Genomic DNA, 20,323 nt, shown 5'->3' with positions numbered 1-20,323 from the left:
TGTCATAACCCTAATGTCATGGCAGCATTAGAGTATGATCAGCTCCAGAAACAAACTGGGAAGACTGGTAACGTCTCCCTCACTCAATATTAGCCCCACAGATCTCTCTCTGAAGTGTAGTAAGCTGAAGTGCATCTTTTTCCCACATCCCAGATGGCTCTCGTATAATCCCTGTAACTTTCAGTCTCTTATTCCCTTCCTGCTTTTCCTTCCAAAATGCCACTGACTATGAATAATTTGATTTGCCTGCCAGAGTTCTCCATCACTTTCTCCAGCCTTAAGAGAGTAACTTTCTAACACTGTATTTCAATGTCTTCTGGCAGAATATTTTCCATCTGCTTTTTAGATTCATGAGTGTGGGAGGGGCAGAGGAGGCTGGGATAACGGGGGTGGTGTCAAGGAATGACGCCAAGACATACTACTCTTGTTGAAATGATCTACTGTTTCCTTTCTGTTTCTACAGAGCTTGGTACACTGCTCTCACTTCCCTTCAGTGTGGCTGCTGTTCTTCACTTTACCCTGAGGTAAGGATAAAAAAGAAAGAGGAAAAGAAAGTCAACTCCTTAATGCATAACTTTCAGAATGGTTGGAAAAATCCATGAAATAAAGCTTTTATCCCATTATCCTGGGCTTTTCATCTCAGCTAAGACAGTATCTTGTATGAGAAGTATTTGAAGTATGAGCACTGATATGAATGGACAGAGGGAGCCTTCTGGGTACCCAGAAGGAAAGGGAACTGAACTCCATCTCTACCAGCAATCATTCTGGGCATCGCTCTGGGAACTGAGAGGACAAGGAGTTTTCTGGTTATCCCAAAAGGAAAATAACATAAAGCTGTAGCTGTTTTCCAAGATACTATTAATAGGAATAACAACACAAGGTTATTTGCCGTGTGGACTTTAGGTTTTCCCCTTTACAGTGAAGAAATCCTTACAATGAGTAGTTTTCCTCTCTTTGAGCTGGGAGGAGCTGATAAATCCTAGGTCTTCTCTACATCTAGATGTGCCTTTGGAATGATTTTCTGTGACAACTCATAAATACTGGGAAGCTGTAAGAAACATCCTGAAGTAGTCTTTAGGATTGTATTGAAGTACAGTTGTATAATAAGAAGAAGCAACTTGGATTAGCTCATGAAATTCAAGAAACATGATAGCAGGCATTATGCTTAAAGTGAAACTTATTAATGATAGATAAAATATTCTGTTCTCCTAAAAGACTACTCAGGCAGTTTGATGCCCGTGGTTGTGCTTCGTGTGTGTGGTGCACCCCATCACATTCAATCACAGATGCTCAGTCTGGCTGTGCAGGGTCTTTATGTGAATGGAGACCTCTTGGAAATTCCACCCACCTTTACCACAAGCCAAGGAACTGAACTCATTCTGTGGAGCAATATTAGATCATGGAAATGGAATGTTAAATCTTTGTGCAGTTTTACTGTTGTTGACATGTAACGTGGAAAATGGCTGCTAATTGTTCCATTTTCCTCTTGGTCTTGTGCATTTCTTTCTTCTGAGTTCTGTTAAATACAATTACAATTCATCTAAGTTATATAGCTACTCAGAGGATAATTGATTATTAAATATAGTATTGTTATATCCATATTATGTGTTTTCTTTAGTAGATAATAATTTGAGCATATCTGTGTGACTGACAGGCGATTGGATGAGATTTCCCATTCTTGAAAGTTGAATGTAAAATTATCTCACTGAGATGTTCATGGGATAAAGAAATGTCTTTTCCTTTTGTTTCTAAGAATCATTAAAGCTGAAGTATGTTCTTCTATTGCAAAGAAGCAAATTTAGCGACTGGTATCTATTCATTAATATTATACTACTGATATATTACCACTTTTTTTCTCGATAGTTTTAACTGAGTTTAACAGATGAAAATCTATATGCAGCTGAGTAATTAAGTTATACTTTGTCAAAGTTAAGAAACAGTTTGAATGGCAATTCAGAAGAACCTCATGCAATGGTTAAGTTAGATCATTGCTCCATGTACCTTATAGTGTGTACAAGACAAAGACCGAAATCTACAGCTTTGTTCTGTTTTGTATTAAATTGTAGGGTTCTTTTTTCCTTCTTTTTCTTCTTTTTGAGCATATGCCACCAAGCATGCTAATGAACCAGTCAAAGAATCAGCTGTACTAACAGTTAATGAGAATTCAAAGAGATTTATTTAGCCTAGCATCATCATTTCAGTGAAGATTCAAAGAGGATTAATTTGATTTGTGTCAAAATGGAGGAATCTTTATATAATCTGCAGTCAAACTTTCATGAATATATTTATGCAGACTTGCAAAGTTCTTCAAACTCATGGGTAAAAGGCTATGGGAGAAGACAATATTTATTTATATGTAAATTATTAATTTTGTGCATAAAATATATTTTAGGTTTCAAATGTGTTTATGTCTCCTCTTTGGGAGACTTACAGGATAAAATGCTTCAAAACATACAGGATAAAATGTGGAACTGTTGAAATCAATGAGTTCTATATGTTATTTTAATGGACTCCAATATTCGTTTACAAAATACTGATGGGCAGACACAGATAAGAAAAAACTGTTCAACATAATTCTTAAGGACATCCTACCATACCTCAAAGCAACATTTTTTCTGGAATACATATCATGAATACAGAATGCATATTAGTGTGCTATCAACATTTCTTCTGCTCTCTTTTGGAGAAGCTGCATGACTCACATCTTTCTCATACCCAAGTAAAGAACTCGTGCTAATAACGTCATTACAATGCACCAAAATTTCATGTACAACTATATTAAGTATGGAAAAGACAGCTGATTCCAACACCAGTAGGATTTGTAAGCACATCACTGTTCTTCAAACCTGATATCATTAGCATTCCCAGAAACTGTGCTTGGCATCCTGAAGTGGCTTTTCCTATGCCATTTCCATGGCCTTTCATGCACTACTGCTTTCACACAATGACCCCATATCATGCATGATGATACTGTGAGTCACAGATGGCTTTAGTACAAAAAGCCTTGTGTTGAGCCATTTTCTTCACACACACATTGAAATCCAAATTATTAATGAGTAACTGTACTTTTGTTAGACAACTTGGGCTACCTAAACTGCAAATTCACAAGATTATTTAGGCATGGTCAGAAAAGAAAGAAACTATAGCATACACTATCAAATGACTTGTCCAGCTCTTAAAATGCCCTTCCGGATTGCTTTCTTTATTTATTTTAACTTGTTGTCTAGTGGGCTTTTTAAACAATGGGGAGAAGTAACACGTGAATTCAATCCTTTGTCTGACTTGTTCTTTTCAAGACTTTAGGTGGACATTTCTAAGGCAGTGGATGTTAATCCAAGACCAACCATGAGAAGGAAAAATATTTTACTTGATCCAAGTGGTTTTTGGTAATTGATATTAACATTCAAATTAAGCAAATCTTCCAACTGATATGTGTTTAGGCATATAATATGAGGAAAACAGTAGATCCAGTCTTGTTTTTCACCAAAATGTCCCTTTCCCACTAACCTCACAGCACAGACCCTCTTTACTTCAGTATTCTTTAATGCTTAGTAAGGACATTTGTTAAACATTTTCTTTCTAAAGGACCTTTCATGCTGTCTGGCTGTGGCCAGTGTTCTCTGTCAGACACCATGTTCAGCACATATTAATAATGTTACACTTCAGTGATAAGAAATTAATGTTGTGTACTGTCCAACCTACTGTATGGACCTTGCACATAACCTTTTAGACACTCAGAATGAAATTTTAGCCTTGGCATTGCCTCAAAAAAGTGAGATAGGGAAAATCCATTTTATTCTTAATTTTAAATAGTCACATGTATTTACTTTTTTTACCAACAGAATTAAGATGTGCAGAGTGATGCATCATATTTGGCCAGGGAAACCTGAAAAACAGTAAGCATGTGGAAAGGATACAAGGCTGGTCCAGTGCAGCTCCCATGAGCATCAAGAGGCATTCTGCCATTGGCATCAGTTGGAGCAGATTCTGTGGAGTTCTGACCAATTAAAAAATCTAGTAAGAAATTAAAAAAAAAAAATAAATTTAGAAACTTCATTGGCAAAAGTAGTAAGATCTGTTCCTCCCTAAATCAAACCTTAATGCTAAAAACCATGTTAAAAGATTGTGTTAAAACACCAGGATGGAAGAATTCTCATGAATCTCATGAATCTGTATTTTCTGATTTTCATCTCTTACTAACCCAGTATTACATTTTTTCCCCTCTATATTCTGCTTACTAGTTTCCTTATGTCTTTCTACAGACCTGAAAGCCTCTTTTCTGATACCTCCCATCCTTCCATGCCCCAGGATTCCTGAATTAATGTTTTGCAACTGGTGAACCTTGAACTACTAGTAGTCCACAGGAATCCAGACAATTTCCAATAAAAACCCTGAAAAAATACCCCAAAACTCTTACATACGTGTAGTGGGTTTCTGTGGCTGGGTTTTGGTAGCAGGGAGGGGCTACAGGGGTGGCTTCTGTTAGAAGCTGCTAGAGGCTTCCCCTGTCCTGTGGAACCAATGCCAGTCAACTCCAGGATGGGCTTCCTGTCACTGGCCAAGGCCGAGCCAATTAGGAGTGATAGTAACACCTCTGTCATAACATATTTAAGAACATAAGGTTGTGGTGCAGAAAGAATTCCAGCCAGGGAAGAGCGGAGTGAGAACATGTGAACAACAGCGTAGACACCAAGGTCAGTGCAGAAGTGGTGCAGACCACGGTGGAGTAGCTGTGCCCCTGCAGCCCATGGAGTACCGAGGTGCAGAGACCCACCTGCAGCCCACGGAGGAACTCATGCTAGAGCAGATGGATATCCAAAGGAGGTTGTGACCCCATGGGAGGCCCAAGACAGAGCAGGGTCCTGCTGGAGATAGGAGCGTGGAGAAGGACAGGACAGAGACCGTGGCATCCTATGGAGAAAGGAGACCATGCTAGAGTGGGTTTTTCCCAGGTAGGACTTATGGCCCCCGTGGGGGACCCACGTCGGTACAACTCATTTATGAAGGACTGTACCCCATGGAGGAGTGACCCAAAGCACAGTAGTTTGTGAATACCGGTTGCCTGAGGGATGGACTCAGGCTGGAGAGATCCATCAAGGACTGTCTCCAGTGGGAGGGATCCCAGGGGAGCAGGGGAAGGACTCCTCTTCCTGAGCAGTGGCAGAAACAACAACTGACCGTAACCCCCATTCCCCAACCCCCTGCACCTCTGGGGGGAGGAGGGAAAACACAGAAGGAAGAAAGGCTGGGGAGAAGGTGTTTTTAAGATTATTTTACTTCTCACTCTTTTTCTCTGACCCTGTAATAAATTCAACTAACATCCATGTTGAGTCTCTTTTGCCTGTGATGGTGGATCAGTGACCTATCCCATCTCTTATCTCAACTCATGAATCCTTCATTGTTTTTTTCTCTCTCCTCTGTCCAGTTGCATAGGGTAGTGAGAGACTGGCTGTAGTAAGTACCCAGCATCCAGCCGGGGTCAACCCACTACAATATGCAAGCAAATGTTAACACAAAATTGGGTAAACAGAAGCAGTCAACTAAAATTCAGAGCTGACACTAGTTTTAGCTTAGTGATAAAGGAAAAAAAGTAAAAAAATACTCTTTGGCTGTCCTGTGCAAGAGGCAGGTATTTTTTTAAATGGCTAACAAATCCTCAAAACTAGCTGAGAAATAATATACTAGTCGTAACAATTTCATGACACATTCTTTGCCTGTCATATTAGGAACCACTTGTTGTGGCATGTTTAGACCTACCTATGAACTGACTGACTTACCGAGTGATGGAAAGGTGACAAGGGCTTCTGCAGGGCAAGTCGATCCCGAAGCCGCATTGGCACTGATCTGAGTCCTACCCTCCTTTCTAGCCACCAGCCTTTACAAAACATACAGGAACATGATATCTCTGAGACCTCTACTTTTGTCATATCTTGTTGTAACTAGCTACCTGATCAGATGGTTATTAGATAGTACTGACAGATGAATTCAAAGACCTCATTTACTAAAAAACCCATCCGAAAACAGAAGGATTGTAACAACCTTCCAGGTGAAAGCTTCAGTACAATCTTAGTTAAAGAGTCATTTTGGAACACAGATATACAAATAAGCAATCAGGTTCTTTTAATATGTTTTAAAAGGAAAGAAGAATACAATTAATTTCACTGACACAGGGAAATATAAATCTGCGTAGAGCAGTTAATAATGATGGTCTAAATATTGTCTGCTACTGCAAAATGAAGGTTCTGTGTTCAGTGAGTTGTGTTATGATAACTCTGTTATGTAAAATCAGGTCATGTGAATGTAATGCCATTTAGTGGGATAGGTTATAAAATCAGCTCTGATCTGAACAAAAATCCATTACAATTTCCCGTTCTCGCCTTGACAGGGGATAAAATTTTGGAGTGGCCTACATTATCTGAGCTTTGAACATATGGTGATATTGCATTACATGTTAAAAGAATGAATTTAATTTTCCTTGGACTAGAATGTAATTCTAAATAGCACTCACCTATACTGTCTTATGCTGTGATGTGTATATATTAAAAATATAGCAAAGTTAGTTTTAAGCTATACAGCCTGCGATCATTGGGATGGGGCTCAGTACAACTAACCTCTCAGTTATTTACTTTGCTTTTCAGCTTTTAACCTCTCATTGAGCCTAACATTTCCTCTTCACCTCTACCTGAATCAAAACAATTGATATAATTCTATCTCAGGATAGTTCCTCTTCCGTGCAGTGCAACAGCATTGTAATCAGTAAAATAAAGGAGAGAAAAAACCTAAAGATTTGTGCCTTATCCTGCTGGAGAGTTGTTAAACATGGAAAATAATACCGTTACAAATCATAACATTTAACAAAATTTCCATTTATTCCTTTTATTACCATGTGAAAGAAGTAGCAGGTTGCCCTCTTGCATGCCATCTGTATTTCCAAATCTTACATTCTTGTCCTACACAAAAAAAAGCAAACTTTACATAACTGAGATCATACCTTCCATGGAATGATCTAGAAGAATCATTGCAGTTTTCTCTCCACGAGGTAAAGAGAGAAAGAGTAATCATTGCACAGAAAAAGAAACATTAGGGACTATATTAGGGGCCTTGGAGTTTTTTGAGGCAATCTACTCAGTTTTCCAGACATCAGATGTAGAATGTTTCTCCAGGTCTATGAAAAACAGGTGACCCAAAAATAAGTAATCACAATGAAAGCAATGCTCTTAAATCAGCCATGACCTCAAACTTTTTCGGTGTTTGATCACAACAGAATTTTGATTATTTTTTTCAATTATGTGTAATGAGAGAAGATATGTCCTTCTTTAAAAATGTACTGTTTTTTATAAAATATGTAATGTGATCTTGTGCTGTATAAGTAAATTGTAGAAAGAATAATATATTACTTACTAGGAGAGATCATTACCTACTTAATTAACGTATCTGTTGAACTTCCTCTTAACATATACTGTGGATGGTATCATGTTCTAATGTGTTATATTTATAATCTGTCCTTTTTCTAGAAGTACAAATGAGACTTCAGTATCATTTTGGATACAGAGATTTGCTAAACAAATTAACTGTAAGGCTCCCCACATAATAATATTCCTCTGACTTTCAGACTGTGGCCTTACTTTTAACATGCATATGCTGCACATAGAAATACTTCCTATCACTTTGGAACTGAAGTGAAATTACATTTTGAGATTTGAAAATGTCAGGATATTCCCTTCCTGATTCTTCTGTTTCCTAAATTAATGCAAAGGGAAAGATTCACAGCTGCAGTTGTCATAGGGCCAGGACAGTGACTTTTCCCTTTTTTCCTTTTCTAAGTTTAATGGAAAGTATTATAAGATTAAATAGTTTCTGGGAATAGGAAATGAAATTTGTAATATCAGCCTGTAGATACTGGCCAGTTTCTCTAAGGGGACTAGAAAAGACTTTAAATCACAGTTTAACAGCATTGTATTTACAATGGATGCATTACTCAGGACTCCAGGGCTTCTGGTGTTGCCTGTGGGGTTTGGGAAACCACTTGTACTCTACTAATATTCCACTCCCACTTCTCTCCATTTACGGTTGGAAAAATTCATCTGAAGAAAGACTGTAATTCATCTGTTACAAGTGGTGTTACAGTCCCTCGTGTCTGCTTGGCATGCACAGTGATATCCTCACCAATTAAAAAAGACAATATATTCTCCTCATCATGGTTCTTACATTTGGACCAGAGCAGAAGGGATGACATTTTTGTGTTTTGCTTTCATATGAAATTTGCTTTCTAGGATCATTTGAAGCCCTATTTAACAAAATTTTCAGGGCCTTCGATGATTGGTGGTGGTGTCACTTACTTTAAGATACTAGCTGTACTAGTGTGTTCGAAAGGTGGTGCCATCTGCTCTGAGTCAGAGCAAAAAAGGAAGACATCCCTTACAAGAAACATCAGAACTGCTGAAAGATTTATTCCTCAAAATAGACCTTCAGTTTTCACCAACTTAAGTTAGCTATAATTTTTGTTGTTTAGCTTATAAGCAGATGCATTTACATACATGAAAATCAGTCATTCACTTTCATTCTTTCCACATTTGTTTATTATTTTAAGCAGTTTCTAATAATTTCTATGAGAACTACAATTCTTCTTGGTCTCAGCCTTCAGCCAAAGTACAAGTTTTTTAAAGAGTGTTTGTCTGGTGATATTCTTCCTAATAGAAATACATTAGGAACATTCAATAAAAAAAAAGGTGTTAAAGTTCACATTTGATTATCTGATTATTTAGCAGTCTTTGCTTCTGAGATGCTCTTTTTATTATTATTATAATTTTCTTTATTCTTTGCTTTTCAACAAATATATTATCTGGCCTCCTGGTTGTGGTTTTTTTTGCCTGAAATAAAAAAAATTTCACATTGCAGAGTCTGTATTTACATTGTTTTGTTAGTCTTCTATGTCGCAGTCTATTGTTTCTGTTGCTTTCTAAAAGGTCCCAAATAAGGTATTTTTAGAGTTGTAATTTTTGCTCACTTTTATGAGTTAATCTTAGATGACCAAAATATTTTTATTCACTTAAAAATATGGTGGTATGTGTGTATACTTAATTTAAAGCAAATAGCAACCATTTCTCAAGTAAAATGAGTAAACAAAACCCACAAAAACTTTCTCAAATGATACACAGAACATGAAAAAAATGAAATTGAATGATTGGTGTCTATGTTTGCAAATACGGTTGGAAAGATTCAACTGCAGTAGCTACAGTTACCATAAAGGAATTCCATAATTCCTTTAAAAAAGCCCCAAAGCAATAACAATATCATTAGGTAGTTTGAATATATTTCTAGCAAAATAGAATATGCTTCAAGTATTGGAATTTTTAAAAATTTTATTTTAAAGCAAGCTTCTCTGAGGCCTAACCTTGAAGATTATCATATTATATTGTTACACTGTATAAAACAATGTAAGCTTTATTAAAATTAAAAAAGTAGGACGTCACATAATACACATGAAGATATTTTGCTTAAACATTTTTCTAAATAATCTTTTGATGTTTTTTCACCCAGTTGTGTACACTACTCACTTATATTAATACAGCCATTGATGTCAACCTTGTAATTCCAAGCTTGTTGTCATATCCATATTCATAGTTGTCACTGGTGTAGCTCAAATCTGCATTTAAAACATTGACCTAGAAAGACAAAATAAATTTTCTTTTTAGAAATCACAAAATTTCATGTATCTTTACAAATTCGGGATACCTATCAGATTGTGCAGCCCTGCTAAATAGAGAAAATGCACACACAGACTACAAGTGCTATAAAGGAAGTACTCCTTAACCACATTGTGACAGTGGAAATTTGGAGAACCAGTGTGCTCCATTTGGGAAGGCCACTGAAATCACTAATACCCAGAACTCTAATGAGTAATAAAAGTGCTTCAGATATAAGACATTAAAATTTTATGACTACCCCATATTAGTGTGCTGTCTCACAAATGTTCCTCCCTCTATGGAGAGAAGCAGAGAGAGCTCCTTATAGTGTCAAACGTATTTAATAGCTATCTATATATAAACTTATCTAGTTATTTATAAAACTATATAAGGTTTCTAAACTATATTTGTATCTCTTTCTCTCAGCAACCATGTCTTCTGCTATTTTGAGGTGATAGTTGATACCCAAATATGTCCTATTTGCTATATTCAGCTCAACTTTATTTTTGGTCTCTTATAACTAATGGCTGTGGGTCTCATCAGTTTGACCCTGAAAAGACCTTTTGTTTGCCACATAGGACAATATAGATATGATATGCTTATGAAAGGGTAACAGAAGTCAGCAGTCATGGACAGGGATGAATTCAAACTGAAGATTTTGTATCATAAATGAGGCGGAATAGTGGACAATATGTTACCTGTAATTGGACAAAAAATCAGGACAGTCATATCCTACCTCTTCCACCATCTTCCTGTAGCCTGCAGCTCTGGAAATGGGCTATAGATTTTCATTTTTCGGGTACTAAGTTGGGACAGAAAATGAAATAATTCTCATCTAACTTTAGACCACTCCAGTGGAGATGCCAGCAAATGAGCTGGTCACCCCAGACCCCCTTTATAGTCACGTAGACAGAGATACAGTAGGGTGACACTCATGTGCTTTGTATGAGATGATTGTTCACTGATTATCCAACTTACAGTTACCCATATGGGTTCAAAGGAATTCTAGTCTTAAAACTCAATGTTCAGGCAGATGTCATCCTCACCATCCGCTGAAGCTGATGGAAGTTGCACACATTTAGCACTACTGAAAACCAGAGTCCATTTCTGACATACGTAATTTGCAGTGATTTTTCTGTGGTCATGCTGTGAAAAGCACTCTCATCTGTTATCATAAATATGTTACAGAAGGAAGTGATAAAAATGCAGTTTTAAATCTTAACTCAGCTACAAAACAGTTTTAATAGTTGATAAACTGCAATCATTTCATCACCTCAACTGTATTTATGACTTCTGAGAGGTGGTCAGAGTCCATATAGTGATGTGATGCACAGAAGAGTCTGCAAATGTTAAGACATAAAATTATGTAGCAAACATAGTCTTTTCAAAAGTGAGATTTATGTTTCCTTTTGTCAAAGCAGTAGATGACAAGTCTATATGTGGTAGAAAGTACTCTACATGTGCATACAGGATAGAAAAAAGGCATGGAAACATTTTTGATAAAGGTTTTATGAGAAGCTTAAGAAACAGTTAAAAGAGATCATAGGCTGACTTGAAGGAAGGAGATAAGGAAGAAGTGGAGTCAAGGCAATACCTCAGCTGTGACATGATGTGGTGGAGCATGGCACAGATTGAAGCAAAGGAAAACTTCATCTCTCGAACCTCTGGCTGATGAGATTATGTCTTGAGTGTAACAAGGGCTTCCCGATATCAGAAGAAAACAGATGAGACCTCACTGTCCTTTTGAAGGATGGTTTACAATGGTGATCTGTGGTTAATTCCAACTCCAATGGAAAACAAAACATACTGAGGAGATTGGAACATAGTTTGTGGTTTGACGTACTAAGATACCTAGAGAGTTAGAAACCTAAATACCTCAGCTCTGTGTGGACTGACTGCATGATACTGTGCTTTAGAATAAACCATGAAAATAGGAAGGGAAAACTTGTTCTTTTTGCTCTGCAAAGCTATGTATCTATTCAGCTTACTCTGTTGGTGCTACAGATGTATGACCTGAAGAGGTTATCCTGGACTAATTCCAATAGACTACATACATAGAGATGCTAGCTGGTATCACATATGGATTTGTGAGTATTAAAAGTCAGCTTTTTCCATCATAACAAAAAGTAGCTACTGGCTATTTCAGAAGATAGAAATACTGCTGAAGGTAGTTGCAGCGTCTCATTATATTGGACTTGAAAAAGCACACACGTAGTAAAATGGTTGCTTCAGTAGAGGAGATGTTAGTGAGCTGTAAGATCTTTTCCTTTGCCTTTTTTTCCAGGAAAACTGTGTAGTGGTATATTTATATTTGACCATGAATTACATGTAATGAAAAATATTTTAACTGTGAGCATGGTAAAATACTTGAAGTAGTGCAGAGAATCTCCATCAATGGGAATATTAAAAACTTAGTAAATCTTTGACCAGCCTGGTTTACCTGGACAGCTTCAAGCAGGGGCTGGACTAGATGCCCACCAGATATTCGTTCCAACCTCATTTATTCTATGATTAGAAAGTTGGGGATTGATTGTACACCTAAGGAAAAAAACATCAACTTCATGATGAAAATCAGATTGAAGAGCAAGACGGATTTCTGCATATATATCACAGAACAAATAGGAGAGCCTATTTTCTAGAAGATTTTTTCAAATAGCTATGAAAAATAGAGTTAAAAATATCTACCTTCATGTAAAAGTTCATTTTTCTACTTTAAGTTTCAGATGTATTTACTATTCACTTAAAGTTAAAATTATACTGATAATTAAATAAAAGATGCCTAAGCAGACTTTATGCCTTACCTTTAAGCTAAAGGTAGACAAGAAAGCACCAGTCTTTACAGTCACAGGGTTTTTTTGTGCAGAACAGAAAGATGAAAATGAAAAATGTTGAAGATGTGCATTGTTTCTGGGATACTTTGAGTTTTGAATGCTGACTAGGGCAGAGGTGCAATAAAGACTGGACTTCAGCAAAGCATTTCACGCTTTTCTGATGCCTTTTCCTGGACAAACTGGTAAGGCACAAATTTGATGGGTAGTCTGTGAGATGCGTAGGAAATTTGCTCATGGGCTGCCTTTATAAGGTGATGATCAATGGTTTTTACCAGCCTGTCACAAGTGGGATCCCCCAGGGATCAATACTGGGCCCCATACTGTTCAACATCTTCCTAAATGGTTTGGATAATGAGACTGAAAGAACCCTTATCAAGTTTGATGATGACACTAAACCGCGTGGTAAGGTGGACACATCAGAAGGGAAAGCCATCTTACAGAGTGACATGGACAGGCTGAAAGAGCGAATTAGCAAGCACTGTGTGAATCTTAACAAAGACAAGTGTGATGTCCTGAAGGTGGAATTCAAAACTGAAAGAGCCCAGACAGGCCAGGATCTGTGTGGTGGGAGATCAGCCTTGCTGAAAGGGACCTGGGTTAGGCTGGACAGGAGTCAGCAGTGCACTGCTGCCACAATGAAGGCAAATCAGATCCTGGGCTGCATCCACAGGGACATTGTTAGCAGGAACAGAGATGGGATCCCACTCTGCTCAGAACTTCTCAGGCCACACCCAGAATGCAATGTGCAACTGTGGTCCCTACAATTCGAAAAAGATGTGGACAGACTGGATAGGGCCCAAAGGAAGGCCATAAAGTTGGCAAGAGGGCTGGAGAACCTGCCCTATGAGGAAAGACTGAAGGAACAAGGTCTTTTCTGCCAGCAGGAAAAGGCTCAGAGGAGACCACATCACAGTACTCCAGTAGTTAAAGTGTAACTATAAACAGAATGGAGGGTCTCTGTTCACCAGGAGCAGCTGTTACAAGTTGCACAGGGACAAGTTTCCTGTCCATGTAAGAAAGTATTTTTTTTCCTGGGAGAGTAACTTATCTATCACTGGAACAACCTCCCCAGGGACATGGTAAAGATCATTGTTGAAGGTTTTCCAACAAACAGTTGGACAAGGTGCTACATAACCTCATCTAGACTCTCTTTTCCATGAAAGATTGGACCATGTGACCTTTCAAGGTCCCATCCAACCTAATTCTGTGACTTTATGAAAGAGGAAGAGATAAAGCATAATTAATATCACTTGGAATGCACTTCTGTGTTAAGGTATTACCTCATCAGGAAGCATGTGGTTAAAAGTTGATTTCAGCAAAGACTTATAAGGATTTGGTATCTGTGACCCCTGCTTATTGCCTATCTTGACTATACTCAACAAGTTCCTGAACTCATTGAACAGCTCTCACACAACTAGCACACACAGCAACAAGCACAGACTCTTCCTTGATCAATTTTCCTTTCAGTTGCTTCCCTGGCACTAAAACTGCAAACAAAAGACCGTCAACACTCCTCTTGCTGCTAATCCTCCTATGTATGTTATGAGAGGAAAGTTTCCCTGGGTCAAGTTTGAAGAGAAGGATATTAAAAAAAAGAGCGTGGAGCTGGACTAGAAGAATTGATAATTTGGAAGGAAAGGAGAGGAAAATTAGCAAATACTGGTCCGTATTCCTCTCTGTCTGTTGGTACTGAACACAGTAATCTTAAATCTCTCTTTCTTTTACAGTCCAGAAACTGTACTGCCCATATGCTCCCAGCTCATGGCAGAAGCAGAGCTGAACAGGAGATAATTTTTCTTTACTGTTAGTTCTACCCTTAACTCATGATGCCATACTATTAAAAACATTTAAAGGTCTATAGTATTCCAGTCCCTGTTCTGACATGTGTGCTGTTACAACTGGAAAAGTTAATGACATTTCAGCTGTTCCCTAGCAAGAAAAGCTCACTGGAATTGAATGCTATATATCACTTAAGTGCAGACCACCTTCCCATATGAGAATCATAGAGTTGCATTTTGCTGTGAACTTATAATTTTCTTCAGCTATCTTTATTTTTCTGTAGGAGAAAGATAGTCTTCATTGTCTGAGAATCTCAACAAATGATTCAAAATGATTGTTGATAGAATCACAGTATGATATATTGCAATTTCCAGAAATCGGGAAAGGATGCTTTCGGTGTCTATGGTGGCAACTTTCTAGTAACCTTCTCATGTTGCCTGTAGTTAAAAAAAACCCAAACAAAATAACAAAAAGCTTCTGGGATTATTTATTTATTATTCTAACAGAGGGCTGAATCATCCTGGAGGGATCCTGCCACCTCCTGAGTGAATTACTTCTGACATCTCAGTTGTAATCTGAAACATGGAACCAAATCTTGTTTCAGGCAAGTTTTACTAACTGGTTTCCTGCACTAAGTATACATTGCATAGAAAAAAAACAGGTTGAGGAGAGAAAAACAGGGCCTTCTATTGACACGGATGTTTAGCCTTCTGCTAGTCTTTCTTGTTCTTATAGATTGGTAATTGCACGCAGGAATCTGGATGGGTTTGCGGGTGACTTCACTTTCAGTTTCAGACATTTAAATTCTTGTGTGAATGAAGTTTGGTGTAGTGAGTTAAAGCAGGTCAGAGCTTAGTCCATTTGAACACAGTGGTGTAACAGAGTCCCACCTTCCTGTGCCTTTATGGAAGAGTTGAGGAAAACGTCCCAAGACCTGGAGATACTCAAGACCTGGAAATACTCAATGTCTTCAGGCTTTACAAATGGAAGGTGATTCTCTGCTCCTGAACTCACTGCACCTCCTGTATAAATCATGCCATGTCTCCACAGTTACCTTGAGGCATTTTAGAATGTATCTTTTTATTCATCTTTTATATTTTATTGACCATTATTTTCTTATAAAAAGACTGGATATTTGAGGTCTAATCCCACTACCGTAAACCAGGAACAATCAAAAACATATATTGTAATGCTTTCAAATTTTGTTCCTAATATATGAAGGCTGTGTGGGAGAAGACAACAATCTGTACCCAGGAGAAAGGCAGTGAATCAGCCTGTTCCTTATGGTGAAATGTTCTTTTAAGCAGCTGCTGTACCTTGTAGAAAAAAAAACAACCCAAAAAACAAATAAACTCCAGATTCTACTTAAATCAATTTCATTAAAAAAAAAAAAAAACTGTTGTTCTTACAACAAAAATACTGCTCTGCAGTCTCAATGCAATATTTGGTATTGTTTGGAAACTTTGTATAATGCTCCCTCCCTTTCTATTTGGCTGCAAAAGCAATACTTATTAATCACACTAGACTATTATGGAAGTTAGACAAGGGTACAGAGGGGGAATAGTGCAGAGACCTATTTTCCCAGGGAAGAATCTGGGAGGGGTTCTTCCAAAAGTGCCCCCACATGCAAACAATGCTGGTTGAGATGCCTTTTTAGGAAATTCAGAGTATTATCTGCATAGCCAGCTGGCCAGCTAAGGTCAGAGAGAAGCAAGCACAGCCCTCACTGCCTTTTTATCCACTGCTAGACAGAATGACCATCAACAGTTACCATGACTTGTCTTGCTCATCCAATGTGCAGGGACAGAAGAAATGATGCACACAGAGTCACCACAAAGAGTCATCTAAATAAGTTAGAGTGAATCTAATTTAATCTCAGTTGGATTATCACTCTTGTTCCCTACTCTGGGAAGTAAAGGACAATATGGAAATGGGCTGGCAAACTCAGGGATAGCGTAGAGTAGTGTCTGTTCCCCTATATCTTTTCTGAAACAGAAACTAGCTGAGGATTTAACACAGATATCATCAACATAAATGTGTTCATTTTTGGCCTATATTTACTACCATACAAGTGTCATTGTGCTAAGAGCATAAAAACATGGATTTCGGAACTTGATATAAAACCTGAGGAACCTTGGGATTATGTGACTCAGGAGACTATTTGAACGGTCATGTGCTCTGATACCTCTTCTTATTGTACCAGTGTGAGAAACCCCAGGAATAAGGCTGGAAGGTCTCCATTACTACAAACTATTACCACTGATGTCTTTGCTGGGCACAGTCCTATATGGTTCATATCTCTTGGAAGGCCTAGTACAATAATATTCCTTCTTGCACTTCACCTTCTGGTTGACCAGATACAGCAATGGCCAGAAAAGCTGATAACCTCAATAACAACTGTTCTTGTTCACTGTGGACATCTGCTGCAAGTCTCAAGGGACTTCCAAGGCTTTTGGCAATGTCTCCATTCCAGATTGTTGTTATGACGACACATATTTGCATTTTAATTTATATGAGGAGGAAGCGTTTTAAGCAGTTTTTCTTAGTGGCAGATCTAGCCTTGGTCACCTTGCCTTACATGGTCATTGCAGCCACACGAGGATTCATCAGACAAAAATAGCCAGGTCCTACCATCCATATATCAGAGATCACCAAGAACTGTATGTTCATACTCAGGACTCTTTCCTGGTGTCCTGGCAACTGTTGAATGAGGTATAAACCACTAATTGCACTAAATAGAAAATGGCCACTCAACGTTTCATAGAATTATACAATCATTTAAGTTGGAAAAGATCCTTAAGATCAAGTTGCCATTGGCCTTCTTGTCCACCTGGGCACACTGCTGGCTCATGTTCAGCTGTTGTTGACCAGCACCCCCAAGTCCTTTTCTACTGAGCAGCTTTCCAACCGCTCTTCCCCCAGCCTGTAGCTCCACATGGAGTTGTTAAGACCCAAGTGCAGGACCTTGAACTTGGTCTTGTTAAATCTCTTAAAATTGGCTTTCGTCCATTGTTCCAGCCTGTCCAGATCCCCCTGCAGAGTCTTCCTACTCTCCAGGAAATCAACACTCCCACCCAAGATGGTGTCATCTGTGAGCTTCCTGAGGAGCATGCAGATCATTGATAAACATATAAAGTTGACTCCAACACTGAGCTCTGGAAAGCCACTTGTGACTGACCACCAACTGGATATAGCACCATTCACCAGTACTCTCTGGGCCTGGCCATTCAGCCATTTTTTTACCCAGCAAAGGGTGCATCTGCCCAAACCATGAGCAGGTAGTTTGTCCAGGAGAATTGTGAGGGAGGCAGAGTCAAAGACTTTGCCGAAGTCTAGGTAGACTTGTCATCCACTAAGCAAGCCACCTTGTCATAGAATGAGATCAGGTTAGTTATTTCTAACCTTACTCTTCCAGCCGCAAAATTCTTTGTATCTAAAGGCAGGACTTACACATTTGCAATACATTTGACCCACTTCCAGCCTCCTCCAAACACACCTTAGAGCAGACCCATCATCAGGTATCATGAGCTACAATATGCTTTCCCCAGAGCAGGTTCACTGAACATATTCGTAAAGACATTCTATGAAAAAGTCAGTTAGAGTTAGACAAGTCAATAGGAATTAGGCACCAAGGCATATCTACAGATACTATTTGGTGAGGATTTGGATCTGGGCATCTGAAAGCTTTTAAGGTCCAGGACTTCATTCAGTGGTTTTGTCCTGTTTCTTTTCCACCTGCAAGGTGTGGAAGAAAGGCAATAGCTTTCTTTTGTCCCATTTTGCAGACATTCTAAGTGTTCTAGTTTACTGCGGTTACATACACGCTTTTCCCATCAGAACAAAATGGTTTATGAATTCAGATTCATGCAGTTGTCTCTACTGCCTGGGTTAAAATGTTTCAGAAAGTTAATCTGAAAAGCAACAGGAATAAAGTGATGATTCACCTACTTATGTTCATAGCTTATTTTACTGAGCCTTGCAATGCTTTAATTTCTCCCAGCAATACTCAGATATGTTCAAATGCAGCTGATACTGTACCATAGAGAACTTTTGTTATTGTGTTTAAATTCTTATGGGGGGCTCCAGCTGTAAAGTGAAGATCCAGGAAAACCATACTGAGCCAGAAAGTGTTTAGGTTGAGTCTGAGAAACCGAAAAATTGGAATGTGATTTTATTGCAACCTTTTACTTCCCTGACATTCAGGGTGGCAGCAGCTGTTAGTGATGGTGTTAATGACTTTGTATCCAAAACAACCCAGCAAGTGACAGATCGTTAATGATTATGTAGGGTAATCATCTTTCAAATGCTTCTAAATTATCTTTTTATTATTATTGGTATCATTCATTGTCAGTGACCAGATTTCAACCCCATCACTCACAAACAGGCCTCTTCTCAAAAGAAATCAGACTTTCCTCTAGGTGGAGCAGCAAATTTCTCACTGGGGGAAAAGAATTAATTCTGTTATTTATGTTAGACATGGAAATATTTTATTTCAGCCATGGAATACAAGGAGTAACATAATATTACAAACTCTAATTTCTACATATTTGCTGGTATTCCAATGTGAATAAGACATGACAAATAATGGTCAGAGTGTTGCAAGTACTTATGCGAGTGCTGAATTTTACACATGCATATAGTCCAGTGAAATTAAACAAGGATAGTAGCATGCAAGCAAAAAGCAATGCTGATATTTAGAGATGAAAAAGCCAAACAAACACTACTGAGTTACTACCACAGGATGTGGACTAGTAATGATGCTGTTGTAAGAACATATTTCCTAGGCATACTTCAGAAGCTGGCCATCTTTCAGTTGTCTGGAAGAAATCCTACAACAGAGGTATAATACCTTTCTGTGGGATCTATATGCCTCCATCTTCTCCACGTTCTCCTTCCCAGTTTTCATTTGCGAGTTGTGTGTGTGTTGGGAGTCAATTGGGGTCCTGCTAGTGTCGGTGAGTGCTCAAACAAACAACAAGCTCTGCTCAACCCTGCGGCAGAGGGCTGGGGGCGAGTCCAGAAGCTGAGTCAATGTGTTCTAACTGAGAGATTTACTGGGAATACGTCAGCATCAGAAAAGTGATGGCTGGAAATACATCTGAGCTCTAGGGTGGGCTATTTTAAGTATGAAGAATTAATTGCATCTGACCTCAGAATTACTCTATAGGTTGGACGCTCTTGCAATGCGTGACAGGCTTGTCAAGTACTGAGAACAGTAGTCTGATGCATCAGACTAGCAGAACTGGGCTTCAGATACAGTTTCATTTCCTTGGATGCTGGCACCCTATTTGCTTGGCTCTTTTAGAGGACATGAAAGTGAGTGGCAGTATTAGGGGAGGAAGTAAAGCTTTCACTTGCTCCTTTTTTTTCCTGAAAAAGTAGAAAGGTCTGAAAGGTCTCAGTTTTATCCCAATATGGAATGGAAAACCGTTTCTCAACTTGAACATATTCCTGATATGGGAATAAATGGTTTACTATTCATTTCTATTCATGGTTCTTCATTCTTTCTATTTAAAGCCATGGATTTCATATTATGAAATTCAAAGTTCAAACACCTTTGAACACTGGTCCTCCTAGGAGATGCTTAGTTTGGTTTTTCCTGTGTGAATGAAGATGGAGGGCAATTGCCTTATAAAAAGCACTGCTTTCCTTCTTTCATTTCCACAATATTCCTTTGGCCTTCAACTAACACCACCCATTTAGGAGAAGAAAAAAATGATGAAAGCCTGTCATAAATAATTATATAGTCTTTCAGTCCTCTTAGCAATGTTCAGCAGCTATTTTTGAAGCATGCCAGCACTAATACACAATTGTTAAAGTGCTTAAAGTTATTTGGTTTTTGTGTAGTGGTTAACTTTTTCCACTCATGTTTTTTATTTGATGAAAACAATACAATTGACTGGGAACCAAGAAGATCTTGTATTCCAATCCGCATGAGACAAGGATTTGACTGAGAGCCTGTCGTCCTAAGTGTGATTGCCCAGGCCAAAATTTAGGAAAAAAAAAAGAAAAAACCTCAAAAGGAAA

The 20,323-nt window shown here is 38.3% G+C and overlaps 2 long non-coding RNA genes across 4 annotated transcripts; both read right to left on the bottom strand.

Moving 5' to 3' along the window:
• Window positions 1–2,153: 2,153 nt before the first annotated feature.
• Window positions 2,154–4,810, bottom strand: LOC113955859. The gene is made up of 3 exons (XR_003530679.1): window positions 4,775–4,810; window positions 3,828–4,014; window positions 2,154–2,327 (listed from the first exon to the last, which is right to left on the bottom strand). It is a non-coding gene; the product is annotated as an uncharacterized LOC113955859 (long non-coding RNA).
• Window positions 4,811–4,814: 4 nt separating this feature from the next.
• LOC113955853 lies at window positions 4,815–19,232 on the bottom strand. 3 transcript variants are annotated; one of them, XR_003530678.1, is made up of 6 exons: window positions 19,146–19,232; window positions 18,675–18,734; window positions 17,793–17,877; window positions 9,558–9,665; window positions 6,884–6,950; window positions 4,815–4,911 (listed from the first exon to the last, which is right to left on the bottom strand). It is a non-coding gene; the product is annotated as an uncharacterized LOC113955853 (long non-coding RNA). The 3 variants fall into 3 exon arrangements; XR_003530677.1 differs by lacking the exon at window positions 17,793–17,877; XR_003530676.1 differs by lacking the exons at window positions 17,793–17,877; window positions 18,675–18,734; window positions 19,146–19,232 and adding an exon at window positions 9,946–9,979.
• Window positions 19,233–20,323: the final 1,091 nt, after the last annotated feature.

This window comes from Corapipo altera, unplaced genomic scaffold (genome assembly GCF_003945725.1).
Source record: "Corapipo altera isolate COAL_440 unplaced genomic scaffold, ASM394572v1 1, whole genome shotgun sequence".
Lineage (NCBI taxonomy): Eukaryota > Metazoa > Chordata > Aves > Passeriformes > Pipridae > Corapipo > Corapipo altera.
The sequence above is the reverse complement of the archived record's forward strand: the minus strand, read 5'-3'. Positions and strand labels throughout refer to the sequence as shown.